Source organism: Embiotoca jacksoni, unplaced genomic scaffold (assembly GCF_022577435.1).
Source record: "Embiotoca jacksoni isolate LCO1_2020_lvr unplaced genomic scaffold, fEmbJac1.0.p SCAF_73, whole genome shotgun sequence".
In the NCBI taxonomy this organism is placed as follows: Eukaryota; Metazoa; Chordata; class Actinopteri; family Embiotocidae; genus Embiotoca; species Embiotoca jacksoni.
The window spans coordinates 876,974-885,669 of NW_027185429.1; the positions used below are offsets into that span (position 1 = coordinate 876,974).

The 8,696-nt window shown below is 43.6% G+C and overlaps 1 protein-coding gene across 1 annotated transcript in view; it reads left to right on the forward strand.

Annotated features, from left to right (window-relative positions):
• The first annotated feature begins 5,518 nt into the window (after window positions 1-5,518).
• The window catches only part of myt1la (myelin transcription factor 1-like, a), a 63,782-nt gene continuing 60,604 nt past the window's right edge, over window positions 5,519-8,696 (forward strand). Inside the window, 1 exon segment of the mRNA XM_069177473.1 lies at window positions 5,519-5,539. The gene's annotated coding sequence lies outside the window, so the exon portion shown is untranslated.

Genomic DNA, 8,696 nt, shown 5'->3' on the forward strand with positions numbered 1-8,696 from the left:
TACTTTTAATACTTTAATACTTTTAACACTTTAATACTTTTAATACTTCAATACTTTAATACTTTAATACTTTTAATACTTTAATACTTTAATACTTTTAATACTTTTAATACTTTTAATACTTTAATACTTTTAATACTTCAATACTTTAATACTTTTAATACTTTAATACTTTAAAACTTTAATACTTCTAATACTTTAATACTTTAATACTTTAATACTTTTAATACTTTAATACTTTAATACTTTTAATACTTTAATACTTTAATACTTTTAATACTTTTAATACTTTTAATACTTCAATACTTTTAATACTTTTAATACTTTAATACTTTTAATACTTCAATACTTTTAATACTTTTAATACTTTAATACTTTAAAACTTTAATACTTCTAATACTTTAATACTTTTAATACTTTAATACTTTTAATACTTTAATACTTTTAAAACTTTAATACTTCTAATACTTTAATACTTTTAATACTTTAATACTTTTAATACTTTAATACTTTTAATACTTTTAACACTTTAATACTTTAATACTTTAATACTTTTAATACTTTAATACTTTAATACTTTTAATACTTTAATACTTTTAATACTTTTAACACTTTAATACTTTAATACTTTAATACTTTTAATACTTTATACTTTAATACTTTTAATACTTTAATACTTTAATACTTTTAATACTTTAATACTTTTAAAACTTTAATACTTTTAATACTTTAATACTTTTAATATTTTAATACTTTAATACTTTTAATACTTTAATACTTTTAATACTTTTAATACTTTAATACTTTTAATACTTTTAATACTTTAATACTCTTAATACTTTTAATACTTTTAATACTTTTAATACTTTCAGTGCACTTTGTTGAGAATGTTTCTGCTCTTTGACCTCTGAGGATGTGTTGAGTTTCTTGGACGGTTCTTCCAGATTGAACTTGATGAGTTTAAGGTTATAATAAACTGACATGATAAAACAAGCCTCCAGCTGTGCTACATCCAGATGTGGTGTTCCTGTCAGACTCTATGAGTGAAGGTCGGATCTTCATGAGTGAAGGTCAGATCTCCATGAGTGAAGGTCGGATCTTCATGAGTGAAGGTCAGATCTTCATGAGTGAAGGTCGGATCTTCATGAGTGAAGGTCAGATCTCCATGAGTGAAGGTCGGATCTTCATGAGTGAAGGTCAGATCTTCATGAGTGAAGGTCAGATCTCCATGAGTGAGGGTCAGATCTCCATGAGTGAAGGTCAGATCTTCATGAGTGAAGGTCAGATCTTCATCTCCGTGGTTCACTGATGAGAAGTTGATATCGGAGATGGAGTCGCTGCAGCGTTCGGCGTCTGGAAAGATGCAGCGAGGCAAAGTGCAGCGCTCGCCGCCCATACATGCAGCTCCACGGTAGCCATCTTTATGTTCATATCTCCCCCCCTCCCCCCTCCCCCAGGCCAGGCTCAGACCTGCTGTAATTGACTTTCTCCCACTGAGCCGCTGGAGGCTTCAGGCTGCAGAGCTGCACCGAAAAACCTATTACACATTGCTGCACACCTCCACTCCCCACCCCCCACCTCCACACCCTTACACCCCCACACTCTCTCACCCTCTCTCACCCTCTGTCACCTCTCACCCTCTCTCACCTCTCACCCTCTCTCACCCTCTCACCCTCTCTCACCCTCTCACCCTTTCACCTCTCACCCTCTCTCACCCTTTCACCTCTCACCCTCTCTCACCCTTTCACCTCTCACCTCACCCTCTCTCACCCTCTCACCCTTTCACCTCTCACCCTCTCTCACCCTTTCACCTCTCACCCTCTCTCACCCTTTCACCTCTCACCTCACCCTCTCTCACCCTCTCACCCTTTCACCTCTCACCATCTCACCCTCTCTCACCCGTTTACCTCTCACCCTCTCTCACCCTTTTGCCTCTCACCCTTTCATCTCACCCTCTCACCCTTTCACCTCTCACCCTCTCTCACCCTTTCACCCTCTCACACTTTCACCTCTCAATCTCTCACCTCTCACCCTCTCTCACCCTCTCTCACCTTTTCACCTCTCACCTCACCCTCTCTCACCCTCTCACCCTTTCACCTCTCAACCTCTCTCACCCTCTCTCACCCTCTCACCTCACCCTCTCACCCTTTCACCCTCTCACCCTCTCTCACACTCTCACCTCTCACCCTCTCTTACCCTTTTGCCTCTCACCCTCTCACCTCTCACCCTTTCACCTCTCACCCTCTCTCACCCTTTCACCTCTCAAACAGGTGTCACCACGTCGGCCCAACATGTTTCTGATGTATTTCCAGTAAACACCTAGAGATGAACAGCTGACTCCTTTCCTCTGCTCAGGTTCTGGAAGAGGAACAAACATACAAACAAACATCATCTATTTGTTTGGTCTCTTTCATGGATTTGCCAACTTAAATAACCACCAGATATTAGTGAATAAATGTTGTTGATGTTGTCTGTAACGTGACAGAAGTAAACCCAACCTCTATAAACGTCCTGAGACTTTGTGCTCGGTGTTTGGGGCGGTCAGAAAGCACCTGTAACAGGTGTGGCAGCAAAGCATGAAGCTCTGTTAACAGCATCATCACTGTTTATGTGAAAGGGAAATTAATTTTACATTTATTTATTAAATTTAAATCTCTTTAAAGCATTATTTAGAAATTCTGAAAAGGACAAAAAGTAGATGTATGTGAGGTCTGCGCTATAAATACATTGACAGTATATCGTCTTGGCAACTGGTGAGAGCTTCGTGTTCTCTACTGATCTGTGCTGAGAGGACGGAATGTATAAAAACAGCATGCTGAAGACGGCAATAAAGATGGGAGGAATCAAAATTTGGGAAATATTTCCAAAGATTACTGTTGTTGCATCTTAATGGGCGTAGACCTCCGGTTAATATGTAAACTACTGGAGCAACTTCAACCAATCAGGATGCAGCGAGAGTCTACCACTACTGCAGCTACGTAAAAAAAGCTTCGTCCCACCGACGCTGGTCGCTGATTGGTCCACCTGTCGGAGCAGCTGAGTGACATTCATGCTGGCAGAGTTTCCAGACTAACATAACGAAGTGGAGTCAGAAGTGACCATATTTGGGCGAGCTGGGGACAGCAGCGAGGCCAGGCCTGTCAATCAAACCAGCCCCGCCCCCAAACATATCTGTTAGAGTCCTAATATGTAATGAATGATGAGTTATTTCCAGAAGGACCAGAACACTGATCAGAAGTTTATCTGACGACACCACGATGACTGGAAACATTTACTGACTTGAACTTGAAGCTTTTTCAATGTGAGTCTATCTGAGCCAGCTGCTCGTGTGCAGACCCGAGAACTCCTTCTATTTCTATATCGTCTATACTTTATTTTATCAGGCAGGAATGGGAGGGGTCAGGACGCAGTGGGAGGACACACAGGTCCTCCAAGGTAATCCGACACCATCGTGACGTTCTGCAGGGTTAACATCTTAATGATGATATCATGTTTAGAACAAACAGGAAGTTCCATTTCAGCTGATCCTCCAACACCAGAAGTCTGCAGCCTCGTGAACCGTCATCAACCAGAAACCATGGCAACCACCGTCGAAGCCGAGCCGCGTACCGACACGTTGTAGTTCCCCCTGAAACTCTACTGCTGTTGTCCGTGTCACTTCTTTCTTTCTGTCGTATTTTAACTCAACGTCCTGCAGCTGCTGGTTGTTCCAGGTGTTTTCTGATGTTTTTATTTCATCTGTTTTCTTAAATTGAGCTTTCTTTCTTGGCCACCGTAGGTTTCAGTCATTCTGTCAACGCGGCTGCTGGACGGGCTTGAAAGACTGGAAATCAATTCTCACGTTTTTTCCAGACTCAAAAACCGAAGTCTCGTAAAGACGTGACGGCAGAGAGAGACGGGACGGGGAGAGAGAGAGACGGGGAGAGAGAGAGACGGGGAGATGCAGACAGACAGGAAGAGAGAGACCTGCTTCTTCTCTCCGGCTCCATGTTTTATTGAAGGGAGAGTCTAACTAGGTCAGTCCGTTCAAACCGAGCCGCTCCACCACGTCTGTCCTCACTTCACCACGGACGGCTGTCAGAGACGAGAGACGGAGACAAGGAGGTGAGATCATAGGAACCAGGAAGAGGATGGGACTGGTGGGGGGGGGGGGGGTGAATTCAAATGAAAGTATAGTGGACAGATGTTGGATGTTGACAGGAAGTTGCTCTCATGGTCCGTGATGCTTCCAGGAAACAACCTCAAAAAGAAAAGATGTCAACGTGTTCGAACAAGAGTTCACGAGGAGATCAAGGAGACGTGTTTTTATGTCGTTATCTGCACAAATAAAAAGGAGAACAAATGTTTGAATCATTCAGAGTTCATAATTTATTAAAGCTTTATAAGCTTTATTATTTTTGTCAATTTGAATATTTCTTTCTATAAATTCAGGACTGGACGACAGTTAGCTGAGCAGTCATCATGGAGTCATGATCATCGTGAGATAAACTCATCTGATCAGTGTTCTAGTCCTTCTGGAAATAATCATTCATTACAACGTCAACGTTCATCATGTGATGCTCACCGAGTGTTAAACAACTTTTTATTAGCAGAACTGGATCTTTTCTGTCCCAAAACATTTGGAGCTAAAAGGAGCTAAATAAACGCCAAAAAGGTTGAACAGCTGTTCATCAATAGACGGTAAATTAAAACAAATGTAATCTGTGTCTGAGAAGTGAAGCAATGCTGAAGGGCCTCAAAGTGCAGTACCACTGAGGGCCACCAGGGGCTGCAGCTGACACTAACATTACCAACTTTCCCTCTAACTGAAGAACCCCCAAAAGAAGAAGAATAAAGAAAGACGACCAAAACAGAAGCGTATGAAACGTTTCAGATGATCCAGCTAATAACTTTTAGATTCAACGATCCGTCAGGAGCCAATAGGAACGCTTCGTTTAACCAGTTGGGAAAATTCCTCCTTCGGTTTGTCACTTTGCTCGTCTTGTTATCTCTTAAAATCACCATGACGACCCCTCAGAGGAAGTTTGACCTCCTGGAAAAGTGCTGCAAGACACCCCAACCAAAAAAATCTGACATCCCAGAACTTATTTTAATAGTTTATTATAAATATAAAACCCAGATATGAACAGCAGGACATCTACTAATAGAGTCACAGTAGAAACCAGAGTGGAGCTCCTTTGTTCACAGAGACGAACAAAGGGAAGTACACACAGCGCCTATAGAGAGGCTGTGTGTGTGTGTGTGTGTGTGTGTGTGTGTGTGTGTGTGTGTGTGTGTGTGTGTGTGTGTGTGTGTGTGTCTGCAGGGTAGAAAATCAACACACACACACACACACACACAGAGTCTACATGCTTTGAATTAATTCACATGGGGGGGGGGGGGGGGAGTGAATGTGTTGCCATCCTTGGAGCCTGCATGCGCACTACTCCCCCCCTCCTCCTCTTCCCTCCCCCTCTCCGCGGGCGCGTCGCCGTGTTTGCGTGCGCGTCACCGAGAAATAAAGAAGAGGAAGAAGAGGAAGAGGAGGAAGGAGAGAGAGGTACCGCTGTCTTCTTCTTCTTCGTTTACTGCTGCAGTGTCTGATTCTCCCTCCACCATCTTCATCATCATCATCATCATCCTCTCCTCCCCTCCTGTCTGTCTGTCTGCCCCCCTCCTCCCCCTCCTCCTCCGCCAGTGAAGGCATGGCCAGCTCCTACAGCGACAAAAGAGAGAGGGAGGGATGGTAGAGAGACGCTGAGCGGGAGAGAGAGAGAGAGAGAGAGAGGGAGAGAGAGGGAGAGAGAGAGAGGGAGAGAGAGGGAGAGAGAGGGAGAGAGAGAGGGAGCGAAAGAGAGGGAGGGATGGTAGAGAGACGCTGAGCGGGAGAGAGAGAGCGAGAGAGAGAGAGGGAGAGAGAGAGCGTGAAGGGGAGAGAGAGAAGGAGGCTGCAGACTTTCAGAGCAGAGAGGAAGAGGAGAGGAGGAAGAGGAGCAGGGATTCAGGACTCTCCGTCGTCGCCGCTTCAGTATGTTGTTCTTTCTCTTATTTCTGAGCAGCTGCATGTCTCCATCACTCCTCTGGTTCTCCTTCTCTGGTTCTCCTCTTCTGATTCTCCTCCTCTGGTTCTCCTTCTGATTCTCCTCCTCTGATTCTCCTCCCCTGATTCTCCTCTTCTGATTCTCCTTCTGATTCTCCTCCTTCTGATTCTCCTCCTCTGATTCTCATCCTTCTGATTCTCCTCCTCTGATTCTCCTCCTCTGATTCTCCTCCTCTGATTCTCCTCCTCGTCTTGTCTCTCAGCTGTCAGTCCTCTCATCATCTTCCTGTAATATTCTGCGGTATGTTCCTCTTTACGGGGACGCTGTCTTCCTCCGTCCTGCTGCTGTTGGTGTCCCCGTCTCCTCTGATCTGTCCCCGATCTGTCCCTGTCTCCTCTGATCTGTCCAGTTCTCTTCTGCTCTGTCCCCATCTCCTCTGTCCCCTTCATGTCCTGTTTCCTGTCCATCAGCTCCAGTGTGCCGTGACCTTACGGCACCTTTAGATTACGTCTAATCTCCTGTTTCATTCATGTCTATATATATATATATATATATATATTATATATATATATATATATATATATATATATATATGTATGATTCTGTTATTCTATGAGGTGTCAGCTGCTTATATTCTATAATATATATCTCTATATAATAACATGCGTGTTGGTCTAATCTTTCTCTGATGACTTCATGCTGAGCTGAAGTCTGTTGTGACCTTAAGAACCTTTTTATTACGTTTATCTGCTGTTTTTAATTTGAACATTGAAATGATTAATGACTGAATCATCGAGCTCGGTGCTAAAATATTAGTAATTAACCGAGATTTGAAGATCTGAGTAAAATAACAGAACTTAAGTTGAAGTAAATTTGATGTGATCACTAAAGAGGGAAGTCTTGTAGTAAACATGAAAGCTGTGAACATCTCCTGGTCAGAGGAGGAGCGACAACCTCACAACAGATTACAAGTTAATCCATTTTAATAAAACCTGGACATGCATCAGACTTTGTGTTAAATGTTCGGTGAGCAGAAGAAAGTTGAGGAGCAGAAGGAAGCTGAGGAGCAGAAGGAAGTTGAGGAGCAGAAGGAAGTTGAGGAGCAGAAGGAAGCTGAGGAGCAGAAGGAAGTTGAGGAGCAGAAGGAAGTTGAGGAGCAGAAGGAAGCTGAGGAGCAGAAGGAAGTTGAGGAGCAGAAGGAAGTTGAGGAGCAGAAGGAAGTTGAGGAGCAGAAGGAAGTTGAGGAGCAGAAGGAAGTTGAGGAGCAGAAGGAAGCTGAGGAGCAGAAGGAAGTTGAGGAGCAGAAGGAAGTTGAGGAGCAGAAGAAAGTTGAGGAGCAGAAGGAAGTTGAGGAGCAGAAGGAAGCTGAGGAGCAGAAGGAAGTTGAGGAGCAGAAGAAAGTTGAGGAGCAGAAGGAAGTTGAGGAGCAGAAGAAAGTTGAGGAGCAGAAGGAAGCTGAGGAGCAGAAGGAAGCTGAGGAGCAGAAGGAAGTTGAGGAGCAGAAGAAAGTTGAGGAGCAGAAGGAAGCTGAGGAGCAGAAGGTTGGTGGATAGTTGAGCTGTTGCAGAGGAGAAACTTGCATGTTTTTCAGTTCCCTCCAAACGTCACAGCAGACGTGATGTAAAGTTTGAAGACGAGGAACTGTCATCTGATTGGTCGTAGCTTATCTGACCTGCTCATGTTGAGACATGGAGGACATGTGCAGTCTGTTCCTGATTGTCTCCGTCCCTCAGCGGTCTGACGGTTGTTGTCTGACTGATCTGAGGTCTGTTGTTGTGGTTCTGGCTGTGCAGGATATTCTCATCTCGTCTGGTCGGTTTGGACTCACCAGAATCGAAGCTGCTTTTCGTGGCTCGGCGTGAAGCGACGTCTCTCCTGGCGGTTTTTCAGAGTAAACAAACAAAGTAATGAGAATAACTTGTTTCCTGTCTCAGACGAATCAGAGCCAGTTCAGAGCTCCTGATCTCCACCTGTGTGACGGAGGATATGAAACACAGCTCGGCTGACACCCGACCGGTCGTAGCTGCTCTCAGATCAGTTCTCCAGCTGTAGCTGTGGTCATCACGGCTCAGAGAAACCAGACCTGCTGCAGCAGTTCAGACCCGGTTCTGTCCAGTCTGGTGGTGAGAAGAAGAATTGATCTTCTGTCTGTCTGTCATTCAGATCTGTTCCTCATGAAATGAAACAGATCCGGTTGCAACAACAATGAAAGTAGTTTTACGACCGCAAAGTCCATCAATCATCTCAACAAGTCTGCATCTCACAACATGAGAAAATGAAAGCCAGAGTAGTGAACCGTTTAGAGTCCTGCAGAACCAACAATTCATGACTGAACGTAACAAATCCACTTCCTGTTCTGTCACCAAACAAAGAGCTGGAGATACTTGGTGACTTCATCCGGCCTCGTATCTACCTTATGTTTGCTTTGGCTGTCCAACCGGTTTGATAGTCGGCCTCGGCCTGCTACATTTATCTGGTTCCATCAGTTGTACCGAAACCCACTAAGTAGAAACTCCTCTGGTTTCAGAAACCTGTTTTATAAAAATAGAACATGCAAACATGAAAATTTAGACCTGAGCTGTGTTGAAGAGTGAAACTTTCGACTTTAAACTGAACTGAACAGAAGCAACAAGCTGAGGGTTCGGTTTGTTTCATGGTCTAACAGTTCAGAGAGTT